Source organism: Sus scrofa, chromosome 13 (genome assembly GCF_000003025.6).
Source record: "Sus scrofa isolate TJ Tabasco breed Duroc chromosome 13, Sscrofa11.1, whole genome shotgun sequence".
In the NCBI taxonomy this organism is placed as follows: domain Eukaryota; kingdom Metazoa; phylum Chordata; class Mammalia; order Artiodactyla; family Suidae; genus Sus; species Sus scrofa.
The window spans coordinates 71,681,013-71,705,862 of record NC_010455.5 but is presented as its reverse complement, the minus strand read 5'-3'; the positions used below and the strand labels follow the sequence as shown (position 1 = coordinate 71,705,862).

Here is a 24,850-nt window from a genome sequence, read left to right as displayed (position 1 = left end):
AAATAAACATGGCTCGTGATTAAAAACCAGAAAAGAACCCCAGAGATTTGGATTGTTAAAAAGATGAAATATAGATGAATTGTGTTGAGTTAAAATATCCTTTCAGAGTGTGATATGAATTCTGTAAAATCACATACCAAGGAAAATTTTTATAATACTAATTTTTACAATGAGAATTGTGTGTTGTGACTCCAGCTCTGTGTATAAGCTAATATATAATTATAGGGTTTTATTGGTTTTTTTTTAACTGTAATGTACATTCTTCATGATAATTGTTAAGTCCTTTGTAGAAACAGAGTACAGAAAGTATAGGAGCAATTAGGGAACTCTGAATAAGATTTGTAAATTGGATAATAGCAATATCCTGATTGTGATAATATTTTTTATTAATTTTACTAGTTTTTAAAAAATTGAGGTATAATCCTCATACCTTAATGTTACCCTTTTATAAGCGTACAGTTCAATGATTCTTAGTATATTCAAAAGGCTACACCCATTACCACTAATTCCAGAACATTCTCCATCCCTCACTCCTCCCCCCCAACCATTGATCCGTTTTCTGTCTGTACGCATTTGCCTATTCTGGATATTTCATGTAAATAGAATCATGCATTGTATGACCTTTTGTGTATCTGGCTTCTTTTACTTAGCATAGTGTTTTCCAGGTCCATCCACATCATAACATGAATCGGTACTTCACTCTTGTTAATTGCTAAATAATATTCCATTTTACGGATACATATACATTTTGTTTATCCATTCACCAGTTAAAGGACACTTGAGTTGTTTCCACTTTTTTACCTCTGTAGATAATGCTGTTATGAACATTTGTGTATAAATTTTTGTGACATGTTTTCTCTTGAGTAGATACCTAAGAGTAGAAATGCTGGTGGTGTGATAACTCTGTTTAACTTTTTGAGAAACTGCCTGATTTCCAAAGCATCTGCCCCATTAAATTTTCCCATGAGCAGTGTATTAAAGGTTGTAATTTCTCCATCCTCAACCACACTTATTGTCTTTGTGTTTTAGCAATTATAGTGGCTGTGAAGCGGTATGTCATTGTGGTTTTGATTTGCATTTCCCTGATGGCTAGTAACATTGAGCATCTTTTCAGATACTTTTGGCCATTTGTACACCTTCTTTGAAGAAATGTCTGTTCGAATCCCATGCCCATTTTTAAATTGAGCTATCTTTTTTATCAAAGAGTTATGAGTTCTTTATATTGTATGGATACTAGACCCTTATTAAATGTGTGATTTGTGGAGTTCCCGTCGTTGCTCAGCAGAAATGAATCTGACTAGCATCCATGAGGACACAAGTTCAATCCCTGGCCTTGCTCAGTGGGTTAAGGATCTGGCGTTGCCCTGAGCTGTGGTGTAGGTCACAGACAAGGCTTGGATCCTGCGTTGCTGTGGCTGTGGTGTAGGCTGGCAGCTACAGCTCCGATTCAACCCCTAGCCTGAGAACCTCCATATGCCTCAGAAAAAAAAAGTATGACTTGCAAATACTTTCTTCCATTCTGTAGGTTGTCTTTTTACTTTGTCATGTCCTTTGAAACACAAAAAAAGCTTTTTACTTTGGTGAGGTCCAATTTATCTGTTTTTCTTTCTTATGTTTTTAGTGTCATATATTAAGAAATCATTCTTTCTTTTTTTATTTTTTTAGGGCCACACCCATGGCATATGGAAGTTCCCAGGCTAGGGATTGAATTGGAGGCGTAGTTGCCGGCCTACACCAGAGCCACAGCAATGCCAGATCCTTTAACCCATTGAGCGAGGCCAGGGATCAAACCTACATCCTCATGGATACTACTCTGATTTGTTACTGCTGAGCCACAACTCCTAAGAAATCATTCTTAATCCAAGGTCCTGAAGATTTATCCCTCTGTTTTCTTCTAAGAGTTTTATAGTTTTACCTCTTACATTTAGGTCTTGGCCACTTTTGAATTTGTTTTGTATAAGGTAGGGGTCCACCTTCGTTCTTTTGCTTGTGGACACCCACTGTCACAACACTGTTTGTTGAAAAGACTAGCCTCTCTGCCACTGAATTGTGTTAGCACTTTTGTCATAAAACTATTGATCATAAATGTGTGGGTTTATTTCCAGACTCAATTGTATCCCTTTGATCTATGTTTTGTAAGATGTTACCATTAGGGGAAATGGGGCCAGGGGTACAAATGCACTTTCTGTATTTTTTTTTTTTTTTGTCTTTTTGCTATTTCTTGGGCCGCTCCCGCGGCATATGGAGGTTCCCAGGCTAGGAGTCTAATCGGAGCTGTAGCTACTGGCCTACGCCAGAGCCACAGCAACGTGGGATCCGAGCCGCGTCTGCAACCTACACCACAGCTCACGGCAACGCCGGATCCTTAACCCACTGAGCAAGGGCAGGGACCGAACCCGCAACCTCATGGTTCCTAGTCGGATTCGTTAACCACTGCGCCACGACGGGAACTCCCCGCTTTCTGTATTATATCTTACAACTGCAGGTGAATCTTTTGGCTGCAACTGTAGCATACAGAAGTTCCCAGGCTAGGGATCAAACCTGTGCCACAGGAATGGGCTGTGCCACAGCAGTGGCAACATGAGATCCTTAACCACTAGGCCACCAGGGAACTCCTACAATTACTCTAATAAATATTTAATTTCTTAAAAAGCAGGGATTATTTTTATGGTACTTTCTCACCACCCCCACCCCAACCCTATACCTACCCTGAACTAGAAAAGAATTTCCCCAGCCTTCCTCTGAGGTGCCCACTCTTGCCCTCCAGGTGGCACCAATTCTCTCTTTTTTGGAAGCCACAGCAGAAGAGGCTCTGCCAAGGCCTCTCTCCCAGGGCAGGGCCCCTTGGCAGGCCCTGGCTGCTCCCCCCAGCATGGTTCATGGCAGAGTCCTGGGCCTGCTCTGACTGCCTTCAAGAAACCAGGGAGGCTCAGTGCTGACTTTCCTTTAGGGGCAGCTTCTACCACATTAGATGAGTTCTCCCATCAATGTCTTCTCTGCTCATGTTCACCCTTGAGAGCGTTCGTTTATTCATTCGTTCATTCAGCGCTTATTGAGTACCCACTATTATATAATGCTTATAAACACAGACATTATTCTGTACATGTAAGCCATTATTACTAATAAAAAATAGACATTTGTAAGGGTGAGATAAAGTATATAACTCCCACCCGCACACCTTTGCAAACTATAAAGGGCTCCTCTGTAATAAGCTTGATCATTACCAGGACCTGGACATCACAATTAAAGTGCTGGCATTTACCAAGGATTCACCAGGTAACTCACAGACACTTTACGTATTTTATCCTTAGTCATCAAAGAAAGTTCAAAGTGAGCATCATTATGCTTTTTACAGTCACAAAAATGAATCTTGGAGAGATTATTACATTGCCCCTGGGTACATAGCTGCTGGGGACTGCTGCATCCCCTGAACCCCAGGCCACAGACTGAGAGGAAATCTTGGGGTGAAGCCACTTTTAGGAAGCTTTGACCTGGACCCAAGGTTACTAGGTGGCCTCCTAAATACACTTGACTACTCTATTTCTTTTGGGCCCCCAACATAAATTCTATTTGTAAACAACTTCCAAATTTAAGAAGGGATATTTCCCAGGTAATTTACTATGTCTTTTTTCTGATTAGGAAAAAAAAAAGGCATATGTATTTGAGGGGAGGGAACATTAGGACAATACAGCAAAGTTAAAAAAAAAAAAAAGGAGTTCCTCAAGTGGTATAAGGGTTAAGGATCCAGTGTTGTCATGGCTGTAGCATATGTTAGATCCCTGCCTTGGGAACTTCTGCATGCCATGGTCGCAGCCAAAAAAAAAAAAAAAAAAAAAGAGAGGGAGCTAGATAATCAGCCACTTTTTTCTCTTTATTACATTTTTATCTATATTTGATGCACAGACAAGAATGCCTGTTAATGTGTATTAGAGTATAGCAATGCAACTGAGCTCCCAAGTGCAGATCTAGAACATGACCAATAGCCAGAGTCCCCCACGCTGTCATGCCCACCCCAGAGGTAGCTACCAGCCAGAAGTTTTACTTTATTGTCTCCCTGTCTTTTGGAAAGAAACAAATACCACATATGTGTGTGGGACTACACAATGATCCTTCCAGCTTTTGCTCTCCTTTGGGCTCTACAAAAGTGGTTTCACACCAGAGGACTGATGTACTCAGCACTGCCTGTCTCATCTTGAGCTTATGTGGCTGTAGTTCATTCTTTTCACTGCTTTATAATATCCCATGGTGAGGAAGACACAATGTACTGACCTGTTTTCTTACTGCTGGGCATTTAATTTGTTTCCGGGGTGTTTTCTTTTTTTTTTTTTTTGTCTTTTTGCTATTTCTTGGGCCGCTCCTGCGGCACATGGAGATTCCCAGGCTAGGGGTCCAATCGGAGCCGTAGCCACCAGCCTACGCCAGAGCCACAGCAACACGGGATCGGAGCCATGTCTGCAACCTACACCACAGCTCACGGCAACGCCGGATCCTTAACCCACTGAGCAAGGGCAGGGACCGAACCCGCAACCTCATGGTTCCTAGTCGGATTCGTTAACCACTGCGCCACAACGGGAACTCCTCCGGGGTGTTTTCAATCACACACACACACACACACACACACACACACACACACACGCAGCTGTGAACATACTCGTGTCTGCCTTCTGATGCATGTATACACAGGAATACTTCTTGTGTAGCGAGACCAAAGAGAGGAAGTGCCTTGTAAGGACATTCCACCTTATAAGATAATGACAATTGCTTCTCAAAGTTTTTGTACTAGTTTACACTTCCACCAGGGATTCACATCCTCTCCAGCTCAGTATTCTTAAGTTGACTTTCTGCCAAGCTAGTGGTATACATGGAATCTCATGGACTCCTTTGCTTTTTCCTAAAGTTGAAAATCTCTTATGTGTTTATCAGGCAACCATGATTCTTCTCTGAAATGTCCATCCATGTGTCATATTGATTTTTGGTAGCCAGGATGTCCGAGTTCTCTGGATCAAGTACGAGTGCTGCCCTTTGTTGATGATATTTCTTGCAGTCATCTTCTCCCAGTTTGTGGCTTTTCATTTTCTTTAGGGTATATTTTGATAAATAGAAGTTCAACATTTTAATATTGTTGAATTATCTTTTTTTTTTTTTTTTTTTTTTTGCTTTTTTAGGGCTGCACCCATGGCATATGGAGGTTCCCACGCTAGGGGTCTAATCAGGGAGCTACAGCTGCTGGCCTACACCACAGTCACAGCAACGCCAGATCCAAGCTGCCTCTGGGTCCTGTTCCAAAGCTCATGGCAACACCAGATCCTTAACCCACTGAGCGAGGCCAGGGATCGAACCCACAACCTCATGGTTCCTAGTCGGGTTCATCTGCTGCACCATGATGGGAACTCCAAATTATCAATATTTTCTTTCGTGAAAAGTATATTTTGTGTCTTCTTAAGAAACACTTCCTGAAGTTCTCTGGTAGCTCAGGCAGTTAAGGATCTGGTGTTGTTACTGCTGTGGCTTTGGTTGCTGCTATGGCACAGATTCACTCTCTGGCCCAAGAACTTATACATGCTGTGGGTATGGCAAAAAAATGTTGAAAAAGGAAAGAAAGAAACACTTTCCTATCCCAAGTTTGGAAAGATATTCTTCTATATCAGTGTTACTCAACAGAACTTTCCACAGTGAGGTAAAGTTCTCTATCTCTGCTGCCAAGGACTGTAGCCACTGTCCACATGTGGCTACTGAATACTTGAAATGTGGCCGGTGTAACTCGGGGATTAAATTTTAAATTTTATTTCATTTTAATGATTTTAAAATTGAATTTAAATAGCTACATGTGCCTAGTGCCAGTTATATCAAAGAGCACAGTATTATGTTTTCTTCCAAAGGTTTAAAGTTTTGCTTTTCAGGAGTTCCTGTTATGGCTCAGTGGGTTAAGAATCTGACTGATATCCGAGAGGATGTAGGTTCAGTCCCTGGCCTCACTTGGTGGATTAAGGATGCAGCGTTGCCATGAGCTTGGTGTAGGTCACAGACACTGTGTAGGCTGCAGCTTCAGTTTGACTCCTAGACAGGGAACTTCCATGTGCTGCAGGTTCAGCCCTAAAAATAAAACAAATTTATTTTTTGCTCTTCACATTTACATTCCAGCTTCTAAAATTTTGTGTGTGTGTGTGAGATAATGGGTCAGTTTTTTTCTTTTCTTTTTTTTTCTTCCACTTGGCTCATCAATTGCCCAGCACAGTTTACCAAATAGTCCTTTTTTACCATATTGATATGCAATGCCATTCTGGTCACATATCAAACTTCCACTTATTTTCTGTTTGTATGTCATCTGTCAAGCACCATTTCTGCGGTCTGTCTCTGGGCTCCCTATCATGGTCAGTCTGTCTGCCCCTGTGTCAGTTCCACATTGTCTTAGTCATCATAGTCGTGGAATAAGTGTTGATGTCAGTATCTAGGAGGGTGCATCCTTCTCTTATTCTAAGAGCACATCTTGCCTCTTCTTGACTTTATTCCTCCAGAGAAACCCTCCAAATAAAGCTTGTTCCATAGACAGACCTGGGGATTTTAATTAGAATTGAATTAAATCTGTAGATCAACTTAAGCAGTCTTTAGCATAACCACCTCTGTATGCATAATATATAACTTCCTACATTTTAAAAATTAGCCTTGGTAGGGAGTTTCCATCGTGTATCAGCAGAAATGAATCTGACTGCATGAGGATGCAGGTTCGATCCCTGGCCTCGCTCAGTGGGTTAAGGATCCAGCATTGCTGTGGCTGTGGTGTAGGCCAGCAGCTGCAGCTCCAATTCCACTGCTGGCGGGAACTTCCATATGCTGTGGGTGTGACCCTAAAAAGACAAAGAAAAGAAAAAGAGCCAGTTTGAGCCCAACCGAGTCTGCTGACCTCGCACCTCTAGCTTTAATGCACCAAAGTGCCTTCACCTTGGCATCGAGCTGTTTCCAGGTTCTCCACGTGTAAATGACGGTGTGATGAATATCCCTGGTACAGTTTGCCCATTTCCAGAAAGTTCAGTCAATTTCATTTCCTCAGCTTGTTAATGTCAGCATTCACCACTCACTGCCCCTGTGAACAAGCAGCAAGAGAAACTGACGTTTCTACAGCCAATGCTTTGGAACTAACTCATTCTGTTACATTATCTCATTTGATCCTCATAACAATGCCAGGAAGGTAAAGTTCAGAGAGGTACATTCATTTGCCCAAGATCACACAGCCAGCTAAGGAGGGACACAAAGCAGCCAGAGCGTTAACACCTCCTTAAAAGCTTCCAGAGCATTTTCCTCGCACTCCTCCCATGGCCTGTGAGGCCCTTATGCCCTGCATCTTGCTTCCTTCTCCCACCACAGTTCTCCCAGCCACACTGGAGTTCTTCTTGTTCTTGAATCTCTCTGTGCCCCTGACCCTGCAGCAGCTTTTGTATGTCTGTTGCTGTCTTGCTCTGGTCAGCTGAAGGCCACCTCCTCAGAGAGGACCCCCTGACCTCTGTAGCTCAAGTACCACCTCCTCTCTTTATCAAGATCTTGTTTTACTTTCTTCATGATGGTTTATTACTGCCTGGATTGATCATTTGTTCGCCGGTTGCTTTAGTCAGGTTCTCCAAAAACCCAGAAATATATAATGTGGGGGGGGGCGGGGATGGGGGTGGGGGAGAGAGACAGAGATGGAGAGAGAGAACTTGCAGTTTATTATAAGGAATTGGCTTGTCCAGTTACGGAAGGGGCATGTCCCAAGATCTGCAAGGCGAGTCATCATCTGGAGACCCAGGAGAGCCAAGGATTTAGTTCCAGCCCAAGTCTAAAGACTCGGAACCAGGAGAGCTGCTGGTGTGGTTTCTGTCTAGAGACTAGCAGGTCAGGACTCAGGAAGGCTGATGTTTCCACTGGAGTCCAAAGGCAGGAAAAAGCTGACATCTTAGTTTGAAGGCAGGCAGGCAGGTGTTCCTCTTATCAGGGTTTTTTTTTTTTTTTTTTTTTTGGTCTATACCTGAGGCATATGGAGTTCCCAGGCTAGGGGTCCAATAGAAGCTGTAGCCACCGGCCTACGCCACAGCCATGGCAACGCTACATCTGGGACCTACACCATAGCTCATGGCAATACCGGATCCTTAATCACTGAGCAAGGCCAGGGATCGAACCCACATCCTCATGGATGCTAGTCGGGTTCGTTAACCGCTGAGGCACGACGGGAACTCCTTATTCAGTTTTTTGTTTTATTCAGACCTTCAACTGATTGAATGAGGCTCATCCACTTGGGGAGGGCAATCTGCTTTACTCAGTTTGCTGATTTAAATGTGATATGATCCACAGACACCCCCACAGAAACAGCTAGGATAATGTTTGACTAGATATCTGGATGCCCCATGGCCCAATCAAGTTGTCACAAAAAATGACCATCACGCTTACTTACTGTTATCGCTCCACCTTAGCTGTTAAAGCAGCTCCTTCCTTGTCTGACGTATTTCTGACACCTGGCACATAGCAGGTGCCTAGTGAGCAGCAGTGGAATGTGGGAATGACCCAGCCCTGCTCTCAGCAACTCCATGTTATTCTTTTTGCACGATAAGAATTCCTTTGCACTCGGATCTGGCATTGCTGTGGCGGTGGCATAGGCCGTGGCCTGGGATTAGACCGCTAGCCTGGGAACCTCCGTATGCTGCAGGTGCAGCCCTCAAAAGACAAAAAAAAAGAAAGAAAGAAATTCCTTCGCAGAGTTCCCGTTGTGGCTCAGTGGTAATGAACCTGACTGTACTCACGAGCATGTGGTTTGATCCCTGACCCACTCAGTGGGTTAAGGATCCAGTGTTGCTGTGAGCTGTGATGTAGGCCTGCTGATTTGAGCCCTAGCCTGAGAACTTCCATATGCTGCAGGTGTGGCCCTAAAAGATGAAAAAGAAAAGAAATTCCTTCTCATTGGTCACTGATGGTTTCCGAAAAATAACATCTAAAGTCAAATCAGTGTCCGTGCACAAAGCAAGGTTTTTTCTGTGATGAAATTGCCCCAAACTGGGTGCGAGAGGCATCTCCCTGCCCCTGGATCCTTGGTTCCAAGCAACAACACTCACACCCATATGGCCCTCCTCTGGAATGTGACGGAAGCCTAACAGGCCTGCAACCAAGATTAAGGTTCCTAAGAGACAGTTTTCCTGTCACTGCAAATTGGGAGAAGCAGCCTCTTCAGACTCCCTGCCGAGGGTGGTGTGGCTGAACTGTTGTTAATGACTTGCCAGGAGCTGCTGACAGTGAACAAAGGAGTGAGAGCAGCTTCACCAGGAAAAGAGTGACCATTCCTGTTCCAGGAACCGAAAAGGAATATCTGAGGCCAGGGTCCACCCTGTGACTGTGTCTATACACTTGAGGATGCCAGGGCCACCAACTGTGGGTCGTGCCTAGGTCTGCAGCTTTGTAATAAGGAAGCCTTGAGCAAGTGTGCCTTTACATGAACAGCTAAATACACTCATGATGCTGTGAAGTGTCCAGGTCACACGGTGGAATGAGCAGGAGCATATTTCATGTGCAGGGACCTGGTTTTGGCCTCCCCCTGGTGCCTTTTGTGAAGGGCCTTTGACTTGGAAACCCAGGAAATTCAGCCATCAGGGTGACCTCGTTTCCTCTTTCAGAAATTGTCTTTAGGGGAATTCTCTTGTGCACAATGGGTTAAGGATCTAAGTTGTCACTGCAGTGGCTTAGGTTGCTTCTGTGGTGTGGTTTGCTCCCTGGCCTCAGAACTTCCACATGCCATAGGTGCGCGCAAAAAAAAAAAAAAAAAAAAAATTATAGACTTACTATACCTTATGCTTTGCTCAGAAGAGCCCTGAACAAGGGTTGGTGGCAGAGAGGAAAGAAGGTCAGGGATCTGGGTTGCCCAAGAGACAGATGGAAGATGCATTTGTACCCCAGCCAAGGAGGGACACCAAGGAGACAGGAGGCCGGGGTGGGGGTCAGAAGGTGAAATAAAGAAAGGAAGAATACTTGGAATTATTAATATTTGATATATGCCCCCCCCAAAAGACTCAAAGTAGTTGTTAAGGAAAAAAAACCAATCAGAACAGTGCTGATTTGTATTAGCCTTTTTTTTTTTTTTTTTGTCTTTTTTTTTTTTTTTGTCTTTGTTGTTGTTGTTGTTGCTATTTCTTGGGCCTCTCCTGCGGCATATGGAGGTTCCCAGGCTAGGGATCGAATCGGAGCTGTAGCCACCAGCCTATGCCAGAGCCACAGCAACTCGGGATCCGAGCCGCGTCTGCAACCTACACCACAGCTCACGGCAACGCTGGATCGTTAACCCACCGAGCAAGGCAGGGACTGAACCCGCAACCTCATGGTTCCTAGTCGGATTCGTTAACCACTGCGCCACGACGGGAACTCCTGATTTGTATTAGCCTTATTTTCACTTTGCTTCATGATTGGGCAGGCCAGCAAAGCATCCTAGTACATGTGTAAGCCAGTGGCCAGCCCCACCCTGCCATGAGTGCCACAGGTATTGAAACATGAGTGGTTCTTGCCCATCTTAAAATGAAAAGAAGAGTTCCCTGATGGCCTAACGTTTAAGAACCTGGGGTAGTCACTGCCATGCTTCAGGTCCAGTCCCTTGCCTGGGAACTTCCACATGCTGTAGGCATGGCAGAAGAGAGAGAGAGAGAGAGAAAGGAAAGAAGAGAAAGAAAGGAAGGAAGGAAGGAAGAGGTAGGAAGGAAGGAAGGGAGGGAGAGAGAGAGAGAAAGAAAGAAAGAAAAAAAAAAAAAAGCCTTAGAAGAGAATGAAACCATTCCTTGCTGGAGTTCTCCTGTGGTGCACCAGGTTAAGGATCTGGCACGGTCACTGCAATGGCTTCCGTTGTTACTGTGGGTGGGTTCAGTCCCTGGTGTGGGAACTTCCACATACTGTTGGTGTGGCCAAAAAATAAGAAACCTTCGTCGAACACTCTTCCCTACATTTAGCTCTCCTCCCAGGAAAGCATGTAGACAACCCATAAGAACTATACAGACTACTCCTTACAAGTCGCCCTATTCCTGTCTGCGTTTCTTAGCCGTCAGGCTTGCCACTATCCTCTCCACTGCATCTTGCCCTGCCCCATGTCCTAGTGCTCTGTGATGACCCTGTGCACTTGCTTTTCAGTTCTCTCTTGCTCAACCTTTCATCAGCATTTGAAGCCAATAACCACTCCCTTCTTGGAACTCCAGAATGAGATCATGTCTTACTTATCTGCTGCTACATAAAATCACCCCAAAACTCAGCTGCTTAAAGTAACACACATTTAATAAGATACCATGTCATGCCCTCAGGACGACCATGCTCAAAGCTTCAGAAACACAACACAGTGTTGGCAGAGGACATGGAGAAACTAGAACCTTGTGCTCCTTTGCTGGGAATATAAGGAAACAACATGGCAGTCCTCAAAAAAATCAAACATAGATCACCATATGACTAGCAATTCCACTTGTGGGTGTGCATTCAGGAGAATGAAAAGCAGGGTGTCAAACAGATGTTTGCCTTGTGATAGCAGCCAAAGGTGGCAGCAACTCCAGGGTCCATAGAGGAAAGAACGAATGGAGAAACAAAACGTGACATATGCACACAATGGAATATTACTCTGCCTTAAAAGAAAGATGATTCTGACACCTCTACTACAGGATGACCTGGAGCACATTGTGCTCAGTGAAGTAAGCCAGTCACAAAGGACGATCTTATGTGTTTCTCCTTCCATCTCAGGCAGGCAGATTCATAGAGACAGAAGTAGAACAGTGGTTTCAGTATCTGCACTTCGGGGATGGGGAGTTCCTGTTCAGTAGGCACAGGGTTTCAGTTTGCAGAAGAGTTCTAGAATCCGTTGCACAGCAATGCATAGAGTTAACATACTGAACAGGACACTTCAAATGGCTAAGATGGTAAAATTCATGCTCCATGCTTATTACCACAATAAAAATTAAAACATCCATTTATTTGGGGGGGGGTTTACAGCCACAGCTGCAGCATGTGGAAGTTCTGGGCCAGGGTCAAATCAGAACTATAGCTGCCAACCTACACACAGCCATAGCAACACAGGATCTATGCCGAATCTGTGACCTGTGCTGCAGCTTGCAGCAAGCCAGATCCTTAACCCACTGAGCAAGGCGGGGATTGAACCTGCATCCTCACAGACAGTGGTTGGGTTTTAACCCACTGAGCCACTACGGAACTCGAAAACATCATTTCTTTTCTTTCCTTTCTTCTTCCTTCCTTCCTTTCTTTCTTTCTGCTTTTCTAGAGCTGTCCCCGGCATATGGAGGTTCCCAGGCTAGGATCGAATTGGAGCTGTAGTCTCCGGCCTACGCCACAGCACAGCAACGCGGGATCCGAGCTGTATTGCTACCCATACACAGCTCACGGCAATGCGGATCTTAACCCACTGAGCAAGCAGGGATTGAACCCGCAACTTCATGGTTCCTAGTTGGATTCGTTAACCACTGCACCATAATGGGAACTCCCTCCTTCTTTCTTCCTTCCTTCCTTTCTTTCTTTTTTTTCTTTTTTGCTTTTAGGGCTGCACCTGTGGCATATGGAGTTCTAGGCTAGGGGTCGAATTGGAGCTGCAGCCACCGGTCTATGACATAGCCACAGCAACTTGGGATCCGACCTACACCACAGCCATGGCACGCTGGATTCTTAACCCACTGAGTGGGGCCAGAAATTGAACCCACATCCTCATGGATCCTAGTTCCATTCATTAACTGCTGAACCACAAAGGAACACCCCAACCATCAATTTCTTATCTCATAGTTTCAGTGGCAGGAACCTGGGTCCAGCTTGGCTAAGTCCTCTGCTTCAGGATCTCTCATGCAGCTGCACAGGGGCTGGAGTTGCATCTCAAGGCTCAGCTGGGGAAGGGTCTCTGCCCAAATTGCATGGCTGTTGACAGGATTCAGTCCCTTGCATGTCACTGGGTATTGTCGTTCCTAGGCTGTTGGCCAGAGGGAGGCTGCCCTCAGCCCTTGCCCATGGGCCTGTCCACGTGCTGGCTTACTTCATAGCATGCATACCAGGAAGACCAAGAGTGCTTTGCTAGAGAGATGGAAGTTGGGGTTTTTGTGATCTACCTAAAGAATGATATCCCACGTGATACCTTGTCACATCCACCAGGTAGAATCAAATAATCAGGTCACCCACTTTCAAAGACGGAGTTTGTCTAGAACATGGCCACCAGGAGGCAGAGGTCATCAGGGCCTCTTAGAAGTCTCTCAGGCAGGGAAGCCTAGTCCATTAAGAAATATGCTCTGGGAGTTCCCTTGTGGTGCAGCGGAAACGAATCTGGCTAGGAACCATGAGGTTTTGGGTTCAATCCCTGGCCTCCCTCAGTGGGTTAAGGATCCAGCGTTGCCATGAGCTGTGGTGTAGGTCACAGACGCAGCTTGGGATCTGATGTTGCTGTGGCTATGGCATAGGCTGGCAGCTGTAGCTCTGATTTGACCCTGGCCTGCAAACCTCCATATGCTGCGGGTGTGGCCCTAAAAGACGAAAAAAAAAAAAAAAAAGAAAGGAAAGAAAGAAATATGTTCCGTCTCACTTTTTAAGAAATGCTTGAATATCTCAGTTTGTCTTTATTTTCCCACTTTCATGGAAAAAACTTAAGAAACCCTCTCTTTAGCTCACCAGCAGAAGAGTAATAATGCAAATGAGATGGTGTCATAGGCTGGTGCCCATGTTCCCGAGGTTCATGTGTTGAAGCCCTAACCTCCAAAGTGATGGTATTAGGAGTGATTAGGTTAGACTGGTTATGGGGTGGGGCCCTCAAGGTGAGATTGGTGCCCTTATAAGAATGGGAGGAGTGAGAGGTCTCTCTCCACGCACACGGTGAGGAAAGGCTGTGGCAGCCCCAGGGAGAAGGTCCCCCAGGAAGGGAATCAGCCCATAACTTTAACTTGGCACCTAGACTCCAGAACTGTGAGCAATAAGTGTCTGTGGTATTTTGTTACAGATGGCATATGACATGTGACAGGCCCCCAATATGGGGGCAACAGGGAGAGGTAGGGACAGAGGCAAATAGGAGAGAACACACCTCTGTGAACAGGGGTGGCCGTGCCTCATGCACCAGGCTGTTGGCATGCAGCAGTTCAGGCCCATAATGGCTAATCTTCAGATTTTGCCAGAGAAACTGGAAGTGGCGAATTTCTCCCAAAATGCTCTTATTTTCAGTTTGGTAAGCAACTCAAAATGTTTTAAATGTTATGCAGGCCAAGAAGACACAGCTCACACAAGTGTGTTCCAGCCCAGTAATGCCTGTAGTACCACGTGGTGTCCCTCTCTCTCGCCTTGGCTGTCGGGTAGGGTCCCATTGCCCTGCTTTCCCACTTAGCTCCCGGCTTCTGCTCCTCACGTCTCCTGCTCAGTCCTTTCTTTATACAACAGTGGCAGTTGACATTGCTTAGGGTTCTGCCCTAGGTCCTCTCTGCTCACTCTGCATATTTCACGTGACCTCAGTTTCCCCCTCTCAACTGACCACCTCTCTCTGACTCCTTCTGAGTCCAGATGCACTGCCCACACCTGAGCTCCAGACCCCGTACAAAGTGGTCCCTGACTTCCCGGCTCCTCACTTCCCTGACAGACATCACCCTGCCTCCAGTCCCTCCAGAGCCTCTGTCACGGGTGCTATCCAGGTGCATCAGCAGGAGACCATGAGGCATCCTGCACCCCCAGGACTGACTACAGGTATTCTGTCTCCACTATCACTGAAACCATGCTGAACTAACATGTGGCCCGAGGCCCCAGGTAAATGAAAACGGGTGTTCACTTCACCATAAATCACATTTTAGCACAAGCTGTCTGGCCTGGCCCAAGGCCCAAGGTGTACAGGGCACTCTTCCCAGCAGGATATGCCCAGGGTTTCTAGGTTACATGCCAGAAGCCAGTCAAGGGCCAGTCCTTACTGTGGAATGTGCAGGTTTAGGCCCCCACACCTGCTCCTATCTCTTTACCGCACACTTGATCTGAACATTTACCACGTGTGTCAGCCAGGGTCCAGCAGGAAAACCAAAACCACTTTAGGTATTAGAATATACAGAATTAATACAAGGGCATGGTTTCACTGGGGATTGAAGAGCAGGAACGCAGAGACTGGCAGCATGGGAAAGCCTCTACCACTCTGGGTCTAGAGAGGTGCTGCCAGAACCCAAGGCTGGCGTCAGGCATGGGGGCTTCCTGGTGGGTCCCAGAGATGCAGAGGAGAGCTGTCAGCTCCCACCCCACTCCCATAGAGGGAAAAGGGGAGATGCAGTCTGCTTTCTCTGTCTGGCCAGTGACCTGCCTTTTCCTACTAGCAGCTCCCATTCGCTGGCTGCGTCCACCCAGACAGGGGCACCCCAGGAAATGACTCAGACACCCTTCACCTTGGGCCTGTTCTGATGTGCCCATGCCGCCTCGGCCACCTGCCCCACCTGAGTGGCCCTGCCCTGCAAGCAGACATGGGCTGTGCATTATAGGGGTGGTGGCATTTGGGGACACAGTAAGGAAAAAGAGTGTGTGGGCAAGAGGGAGCCAGAGGGTGGAGGAAAGGGGGTAGGGCTGCAGCTTCATCAAGTCACAGAGCTGGAAGGACTCTGCACAATCTCTGTGGGGGGGTGGTAGGCAGAGGTGGAAGAGGGAGGTATTCCTGCAGCACAGTGTTCATGCCTGTAACCCAGCAAGGCATTTCCTCCCACTGGCCCACTTCCTTCCTCAGTCCAGAGGTCCCACCCAGGTCACCCCGGGAAGGCCTGGCTTCATTCACAGCAGAAATTGTCAGCACTGTTTCCTCCTCGAACTCACAAAGATGACTTGTTACTACAGTTTGTTTCGTCCTAGTTTTCAGGCCCTTTCCACACCGCCGACGGGTGAGTTGGGCTGGAGCTTGGTAATTCACAGGCAGTTCCTGACGCATGCTCAGAATCCAGGAGCTGAGACACTCCCATAAAAGGTTTGAAGCACAGCTGTGAAGGCTGCCAATGCCACGCCTTTGCTCCAGCCTTTGGGGATCAGTCCTTTTGTTCCCTCTGCCCATGCTTGGCGGAGCACCCTGGCCCATTGGACTGTGTTTCCAGATAAGAAGTGCAGACACGCTGTCATCTCTCTTTCCCAAGCCCTGAGTTCAAAGATTGTTTCTCATGATAGTTTTTTTTTTTTTTTTTTTTTTGGTGTGATAATGCTGTGGTGGTTATGTAGGAGAATTGAAATTACCTCCACATCTTTGAGGAAAACACACATATATAGTCACATATAAAGTGAATATGGCAACTTAACAATTGTTTGATCTTTTAAGTCTGCATATTTGACTTTTTTCAATGATAAAAAGTTTGGGGTAAAAAACCCCTCTGGAGTTCCCGTCGTGGCTCAGTGGTTAATGAATCTGACTAGGAACCATGAGGCTGCAGGTTCAATCCCTGGCCTTGCTCAGTGGGTTAAGGATCCAGCGTTGCCGTGAGCTGTGGTGTAGGTCGCAGACTCGGTTCAGATCCCACGTTGCTGTGGCTCTGGTATAGGCCGGCAGCTGCAGCTATTAGACCCCTAGCCTGGGAACCTCCATATGCCCCGGGAGCAGCCCCAGAAAAGGCAAAAAGACAAAACAAACAAACAAACAAAACCCCTCACTTCCTCCCTTAAATTTTTAAAAAATGTATTTAACTGTAAAATTTATATTTTTTACTTTCAAATTACCAATCATAGTTTCTAATCCACCTGAGATAAACTGTCATCACTTTGGATTTACATAAAAGGAAGAAATAAGGCTTTCTACTGAAACATAGGTTTGGAGCAGTATAGAGTACGGTTTGTTTGTCTAATATTTTTTTTTTCTCTTTTTTAGGGCTACACCCAAAGCATATGGAAATTCGAATCAGAGCTGCAGCTACTGGCCTACGTCACAGCCACAACAATGCCAGATGTGACCCAAATTTTCAACCCATACCACAGCTCAGGGCAGTACCAGATCCTTAACCCAATGAGCGGATGCAGGGATCAAACCCATGTCCTCATGGATACTAACTACTTGTGTTCATTACCACTGAGCCACAACAGGAATTCCTTTTCTAATTTTTTAATTGAAATATAGTTAATTTATAATGTGTTAATTTCTGCTATACAGCAAAGTGATTCAGTTATACATGTATATATACTTTTTTTTTTTTTTTTTTGCTTTTTAGGGCCGCACCTGCGGCATATGGAGGTTCCCAGGCTAGGGGTTTAATCGGAGTTACAGCTGCCAGCCTAACCACAGCCACAGCAACACCAGATCCGAACTGCATCTGCGACCTACACCACAGCTCACAGAAACACCAGATCCTTAACCCAGTGAGCGAGGCCAGGGATCAAACCCACAACATCATGATTCCTAGTTGGATTCGTTTCCACTGTGCCATGATGGGAACTCCTATATACATTATTTTTAATAATATTATTTTCTATTATGGTTTAGCACAGGATATTGAACATAGTTCCCTGTGCTATACAATATGTCCTTGTTGTTCACCTATTTTATATACAGTGGTGTGTATCTGATAATCCCAAACTCCTAATTTATCCCTCCTCCCACTTTGCCCTTTGGTAACCATAAGTTTGTTTTTTATGTCTGTGAGTCTGTTTCTGTTTTGTAGATAGGTTCATTTGTGCCATATTTGAGATTCCACAAATCAGTGTTATCATATGGTATTTGACTTTCTCTGTCTTACTTCACTTACTGTGATAATCTCCACATCCATCCATGTTGCTGTGAATGGCATTATTTGGTTCTTTTTCATGACTGAGTAACATTCCATTGAATATATATGTACCACATCTTCTTCTTCTTCTTTTTTTTTTATTTTTTATTTTTTTTTGTCTTTTTGCTATTTCTTGGGCCGCTCCCACGGCATATGGAGATTCCCAGGCTAGGGGTCTAATCGGAGCTGTAGCTGCCGGCCTACACCAGAGCCACAGCAACGTAGGATCTGAGCCGCATCTGCGACCTACACCACAGCTCATGGCAACCCCGGATCGTTAACCCACTGAGCAAGGGCAGGGACTGAACCCGACCTCATGGTTCCTAGTCAGATTCGTCAACCACTGAGCCACGATGGGAATTCCTATTTGTAGACTTTTTAATGATGGTTTTAATGATGGCATTCTGACTGGTGTGAGCTTATACTTCATTGTAGTTTTGATTTACATTTCTCTAATAACTAGAAATGATGAACATCCTTTCATGTGCCTACTGGCCATCTGTATGTCTTCTTTGGAGAAATGTCTATTTAGGTCTTCTGCCAATTTTCTTTTAAGCTTTTTAGGGCCATATCATGGCATATGGGAATTCCCAGGCTAGGAGTCGAGTTGGAGCTACAACTGGCAGCCTACACCACTGCCACAGCAACGCGAGATCTGTGACCTACACCACAGCTCACAGCAACACTGGATCCTTAACCCACTGAGCAAGACCAGCGATTGAACCCGCATCCTCATAGATACTAGTTGGATTTGTTTCTCCTGTGCCACATCGGGAACTCCCCTTCTGCCATTTTTTATTTTATTTTATTTTATTTTATTATTATTTTTTTTTTTGTCTTTTTTTTTGCTATTTCTTGGGCCGCTCCCGCGGCATATGGAGGTTCCCAGGTTAGGGGTCGAATCGGAGCTGTAGCCACCGGCCTACACCAGAGCCACAGCAATGCAGGATCCAGCCGCGTCTGCAACCTACACCACAGCTCACGGCAACGCCGGATTGGTCGGTAACCCACTGAGCAAGCGCAGGGACCGAACCCGCAACCTCATGTTTCCTAGTCGGATTCGTTAACCACTGCGCCACGACGGGAACTCCCCCTTCTGCCATTTTTTAAATTGAGTTTTTAAAAAATTATGATTAAGTTGTGTGAGCTGTTTGTATATTTTGGAGATTAAGCCCTTGGTGGTCACATCATTTGCAAATATTTTCTCCCATTCAGTAGCTTATCTTTTCATTCCATTTATGGTTTCCTTTGCTGTTCAAAAGCTTGTAAGTTTGATTAGGTCCCATTTGTTTATTTTTGCTTTTATTTCTATTACCTTGGGAGATTATTTGTCTTGTTTTTTAAAACATGAATGAGGAGTTCCCATTGTGGCACAGCGGAAACGAATCTGACTAGGAACCATGAGGTTGTGGGTTTGATCCCTGGCCTTGCTCAGTGGGTCAGGGATCGGGCATTGCCATGAGCTGTGGTGTAGGTTGCAGACATGGCTCAGATCTGGCGTTGCTGTGGCTGTGGTGTGGGCCGGTGGCTACAGCTCCGATTCGACCCCTAGCCTGGAAACCTCCATATGCTGAGGGTGCAGCCCTAGAAAAGACAAAAAAAAAAAAAAAGAATGAGGAGTTCCTGTGGTGGCGCAGGCAGTAACAAACCTGACTATCTATGAGAATGAAGGTTTGATCTCTGGCCTTACTCAGTGGGTTAAGGATCCAGCATTGCTGTGAGCTGTGGTGTAGGTTGCAGATGTGGCTCAGATCCCACGTTGCTGTGGCACAGACTGGCATTTGCAGCTCTGATTGACCCCCTAGCCTGGGAACTTCCATATGCTGTAGGTGCAGCACTGAAAAAAACAAAACAAAAATAAAAACAAAAACCATAAATGAACTTTAACGTTAGGCAGACCTACCCTGTTCTCCCTCTGTCTCCCAAAAAGCAACTGGTGCTGTGGGCAAGGGTCCAGGAGGTGAGGCCCAAGGGGATGAGTCGTGACCTAGCAGCAAAGTCTGCAGGAAGCTCACTCTTGCTAGTCCGGCAGCTGTAGCCCTTCCCATGCTGTGTGACCGGGCACGAGCCAGGGAATAGCCCTACTGACACCTCTGAGATGACTTTAAAGATCCCAGGGAGGAGTTCCCGAAGTGGTTCAGTGGTTAACGAACCTGACTAGCATCCATGAGGACTCGGGTTCAATCTCTGGCCTTGCTCAGTGGGTTAAGGATCTGGTGTTGCCGTGAGCTGTGGTGTAGGTCGAAGACGTGGCTCAGATCGCGAGTTGCTGTAGCTGTGGTGTAGGCCGGCAGTTGCAGCTCTGATTCGACCCCTAGCCTGGGAACCTCCATAAGCTGAGGGTGCGGCCCTAAAGAGACAAAAAAATAAATAAATAAAATAAAATAAAATAATAATAAAAATGCAGATCCGGGGGAAATTGGGTGGAATCACATGGCCAACTTTCCAGTGCTTTATAAGCAGCTAGCACATGCTGGTGTTCAACTCAGAAGCCTGTCCCTGGGCCCTGTGTCCCTGTGGTAGTCAGCTCACCCTCTCTGGGCTCTCACAGACCTCTCCTTTGACCTCTCTGCACATGGATGACACCCCTGCGCTTGGGCTGCCGTGCTGAAAGGTGGGCAGGAGAGCTGAGCTAAGGGACAGCCTTGGGAAGTGCTTGGGAGAGAGCCTTCACGACTACTCTCTGCGTGCACGCGCACACACAGACACACACAGACACACACACACACGCCACATGCAAACACAGGCACGCACACATGCATAGCTGAGACAGCATGGACAGGAGTTCCTTAAATTTCTGAATGAACTATTGCCTAGTTTGTGCCAGATGCCCAGCAAAGTGTGGAGACAAAGTTTAGTGCATTGCAGCCCTCTGCCTTGGTCTCTAGGACACACACAGCCATTCATAATGGCAGGGAATCTAGTGTTTCAGCTACTTATTGCCAAAGCAAGCTGGTCAAATTTATTTAAAAATGGTTTTGGATTTGCCATCAGTCTGCCCGCTGGGCTGGGCTCAGCTCGGTGGTTCTCCTGCCCTACCTGTCACCTCCTGGGGCTGGAAGGTCTTCACTCACATTTCTAGCACTTCAGCTGGAATGGCTGGAACAGGGCACCTGGCCAGCTCCCTTGGTCCTCCGTGTGGTCTTTTCATCTTGGTGGCTAGACCTCTTTGCAGTGTACCCTAGGACCTCGAGAGACAGTGTCCCAAGAGGACAGACCCCAGCATTCAGGACTTATCATGGCTCTGCGCCTGGCATACTTGCTCATGTCCTGTTGGCCAGAGCAAGTCCCGTGGCCACACCCTGAGTTTATATGTGAGGGACACAGAAGAGCATGGATCCTGGGACTGAGTGTCACTGGAGACCACCAGCCTATTGACCCACCATAGCTTGGAGCAGCACCACTTACAGCAATAAACGGACTCCCCATGGACCACCAGGAGGAAGCTGTTTCTGTGGCTCTAGAGATGTCAGACAGGATTTCACTCATTCACCACTTTAACAAGGATGTCTTGAGTGTGCAGGTGCTGGGAGTCGGTGTGGACAAGATGGATGAGCTCTTACTTCTGTGGATATCAAATAACCAGTATGTGCTGATGATAAGAGCTGTAAGGAAGGTAAATTAGCATAATGGAGTAGAGAGTGACTGGGGTTGAGGGATGGATACTTTAGCCACGTGGTCAGGAGAGGCTTCCTTGGAGGGGTAGCTTAGCCACGACATAAATATCGAGAGGGAGCCAGCCGTGTGGAGGGCCAGGTAAGAAGTTTCTAGAAAGAGGGAACCAAGAGGAAAGGAATGAGGCAGGAATACACCTGGACTAAAGCTCAGCTTGATGTGTTTTAGGGACAGAAGGAAGGCCAGGGTGGTAAAGGGTAAGAGAAGGGAAGTAAGGTCAGAGGGAGCAGGCAGGGGCCTTGCTGGGCCCTGAGTGCAGCCCTGAAGTATTAATTGTCAGGAGCTGTGTCTCGTGCCCATGGCCCTGCCCCTTCCACATGTTGCTCTGCATTTCCAGACCCATTCTGAGAAGCTAGCTAGATCTGGGGGTTGCCAAAAGGTTGAGGGCGCACAGAAGGAAGTTAAAAAAGATCCAAGTGATTGGGAACTACCGTCCCTGAGCTGTAAGTTGGGAGGCAGTGCAAAGATCTCCCCCACCTCCATCTGACACAGAGACACCCTGCCTTGAGACAGACGCAGGCCTTGTTACCCTTTTCTAATTATAACCAACATTTGTTTTCATGTACATCATCCAACATCATCCTTGCATCCAGCCAGGGAGAGACGTCCAAGGAAGCAAACATTTGAGCAACCTTGGTGCTCAATCTTGTGCAACACCCTTCTGTGCATTATCTCAGTTCACCATCTCCCCAACCTTGGGAAGATTTTACTCCTATCTCCATCTTGCTGAGGGGGAAATAGACTCCAAGTCACAAGAAACAGCAGAGCTGCAACTGCAACCTGACTCCGAGTCACAGGCTCCACTCCCCACTCCGTGCAGCTCTGTCTCACAGCAGGGCCTGCCCTGGGCAGGTGGTCAGGTTGTGCATGCTCCAAGAGCTTCATCTCCTACAAGGCTGTGCATGAGTCGGGATGAAAAGAAGGACTGGAAAAAAAAATGCTTATCATGTTACCTTGAATTTGTCTTCTCTTATCAAACTAGAACACCTGGAGTACACCCTGAGCAGATAGATAGGGAGAGGGTATTACACATACATATGTAAAAACTTCCCTGTGTAGTTACTGGATCTGTTGCTTTAAATTTAGGTGTTTTTTTGCCTGAATACGTTGCTAGACGTTAAAGAAAAAAATATCGAACATGTTACTTGAAAATGTAACTAATACATTATTTAGAAATAAACTTGGGGAGTTCCCGTCGTGGCGAAGTGGTTAACGAATCCGACTAGGAACCATGAGGTTGTGGGTTCGGTCCCTGCCCTTGCTCAGTGGGTTGACGATCCGGCGTTGCCGTGAGCTGTGGTGTAGGTTGCAGACGCGGCTCGGATCCCGAGTTGCTGTGGCTCTGGCGTAGGCCAGTGGCTACAGCTCCGATTGGACCCTCGCCTGGGAACCTCCATATGCCGCGGGAGCGGCCCAAAGAAATAGCAAAAAGACAAAAAAAAAAAAAAAAAAAAGAAATAAACTTGGAGTTCCCATCATGGTGCAGTGGAGGTGAATCTGACCAGGAACCATGAGGTTGCGGGTTCGATCTCTGGCCTCTCTCAGTGGGTCGGGGATCCGGTATTCCCGTGAGCTGTGGTATAGGTCACAGACGTGGCTCAGATCCCAAGTTGCTGTGGCTGTGGCGTCGGCTAGCAGCTACAGCTTCGATTTGACCCCTAGCCTGGGAACCTCCATATCCCATGAGTGCAGCCCTAAAAAGCAAAAACCACTCCCTCCACAAAGCCCCAAAAAGCCTATCCTGTTTCCTGACTTTTAGAAATATCTATATATTTCAAAAAGGAAATGCATGTATCTCCATATATATATAGGTGTGTGTGTATGTATATATCGTTATGTAGTCATCTTTAGCACAATTATAAGTGCAATATTTGCATGTTGAAAGTGTTCAATATTTAAACATTTAAAATATACCACAATTTTGAAACCTGATTTGATATTTCTTCATATTCTAAAACCAAATTAGAAACCAACTCCTGAGAGGCCCCCCCTGCTCTAGCTGATTTGAATCATATCAAGTCGAGGATTGACTTTGTTTTTAAAATTGCAGAGCAAGTGACCTCCTTGGGTTATGTTCAATATGCAGTCCATGTTTAGACCTGGCACAACATCTCCGCGGGCAGTAACAGTCCGCTAGCTTGGCAGGGACAGTCCTGTGCCTCTGTTCTGGAGCAGCCTGCTTCAGATCCTCTCCAATGTCCCCTCCACAGGCTGTCCCAGCACCCCCTGCCCCCAGGTGGGGCTGTAACCAAGCCTAAGCCTGCATCCTTTTCACCCTCACTAACACCAAGCTCACGCATAGGTCCACATGGTCTCTGATATGTTTCCAAAGGTCAGCAGCTTGAGTTAATATTTCAGAGATGACCCAGTCAGCTAGTCTTTAAAAGAGAGACTGACAATGTATGGAACAGGAGAAAATATTTGTACACGATGCAACTGACAAGGGCTTAATCTCCAAAATATACAAACAACTCATACAACTCAACAACCACAAAACAAACAACCCAATGGAAAAATGGGCAGAAGACCTAAATAGACATTTTTCCAAAGAAGACATACAGATGGCCAGTAGGCACATAAAAAGATGCTCAACATCACTAATTATTAGAGAAATGCAAATCAAAAGTACTATGAGGTACCACCTCACACCAGTCAGAATGGCCATCATTAATAAGTCTACAAATAACAAAAGCTAGAGACAGTGTGGAGAAGAGGGAACCCTCCTAACACTGTTTCTGGGAATGTATGTTGGTGTAACCACAATGGACAACAGTATGGAGGTACCTCAGAAAATTAAAAATAGGATCCCACTCCTGGGCATCTATCTGGACAAAACTATAGTTCAAAAAGATACATGCACCCATGTGTTCATAGCAGCACTATTCACAATAGCCAAGACATGAAAACGACCTAAATGTTCATCAACAGATGAATGGATTAAGAAGATGTGGTACACATACACAATGGAATACTACTCAGGCATAAACAAGAATGAAATAATGACATTTGCAGCAACATGGATGCAATGAGAGATTTTCATACTAAGTGAATCAGTAAGTCAGAAAGAGAAAGACAAATACCATGTAATATCACTTATATGTGGAATCTAAAATGTGGCATAGGAATTCCCATTGTGGCTCATCAGGATAAGAACCAGACTAGTATCCATGAGGATGCCGATTTGATCCCTGGCCTCTCTCAGTGGGTTAAGGGTCTGGCGTTGCCACAAGCGGCATAGGTTGCAGATGTGGCTTGGATCCTGTGGCTGTGGTGTACGCCTGCAGTTGCAGGTCCTATTCCACCCCTAGCCTGGGAACTTCCATATGCTGCAGGTATGGCCCTGAAAAAAGAAAAAAGAAAAAAAATGCAACACAAGTGAACCTATCTACAAAACAGAAACAAACTCACAAACATGGAGAACAGACTTGTGATTGCCAAGGGGGAGTGGGGAGGGAGTGGGA

General features: G+C 45.9%; 1 protein-coding gene and 1 long non-coding RNA gene across 5 annotated transcripts in view; one reads left to right on the top strand and one right to left on the bottom strand.

Moving 5' to 3' along the window:
• The window catches only part of CNBP (CCHC-type zinc finger nucleic acid binding protein), a 72,476-nt gene that overhangs the window by 1,165 nt on the left and 46,461 nt on the right, over nucleotides 1–24,850 (top strand). The window lies entirely within an intron of this gene.
• The window catches only part of LOC110256292, a 28,918-nt gene continuing 9,232 nt past the window's right edge, over nucleotides 5,165–24,850 (bottom strand). The window contains exons 3-4 of one of the 2 annotated variants that reach the window (XR_002337666.1): nucleotides 6,940–7,081; nucleotides 5,165–6,552 (exon numbers count right to left, since the gene is read on the bottom strand). This is a non-coding gene — a long non-coding RNA (uncharacterized LOC110256292). Of the gene's footprint in view, nucleotides 7,082–24,850 lie in introns of both variants that reach the window. The other variant, XR_002337665.1, reaches the window with a different exon arrangement.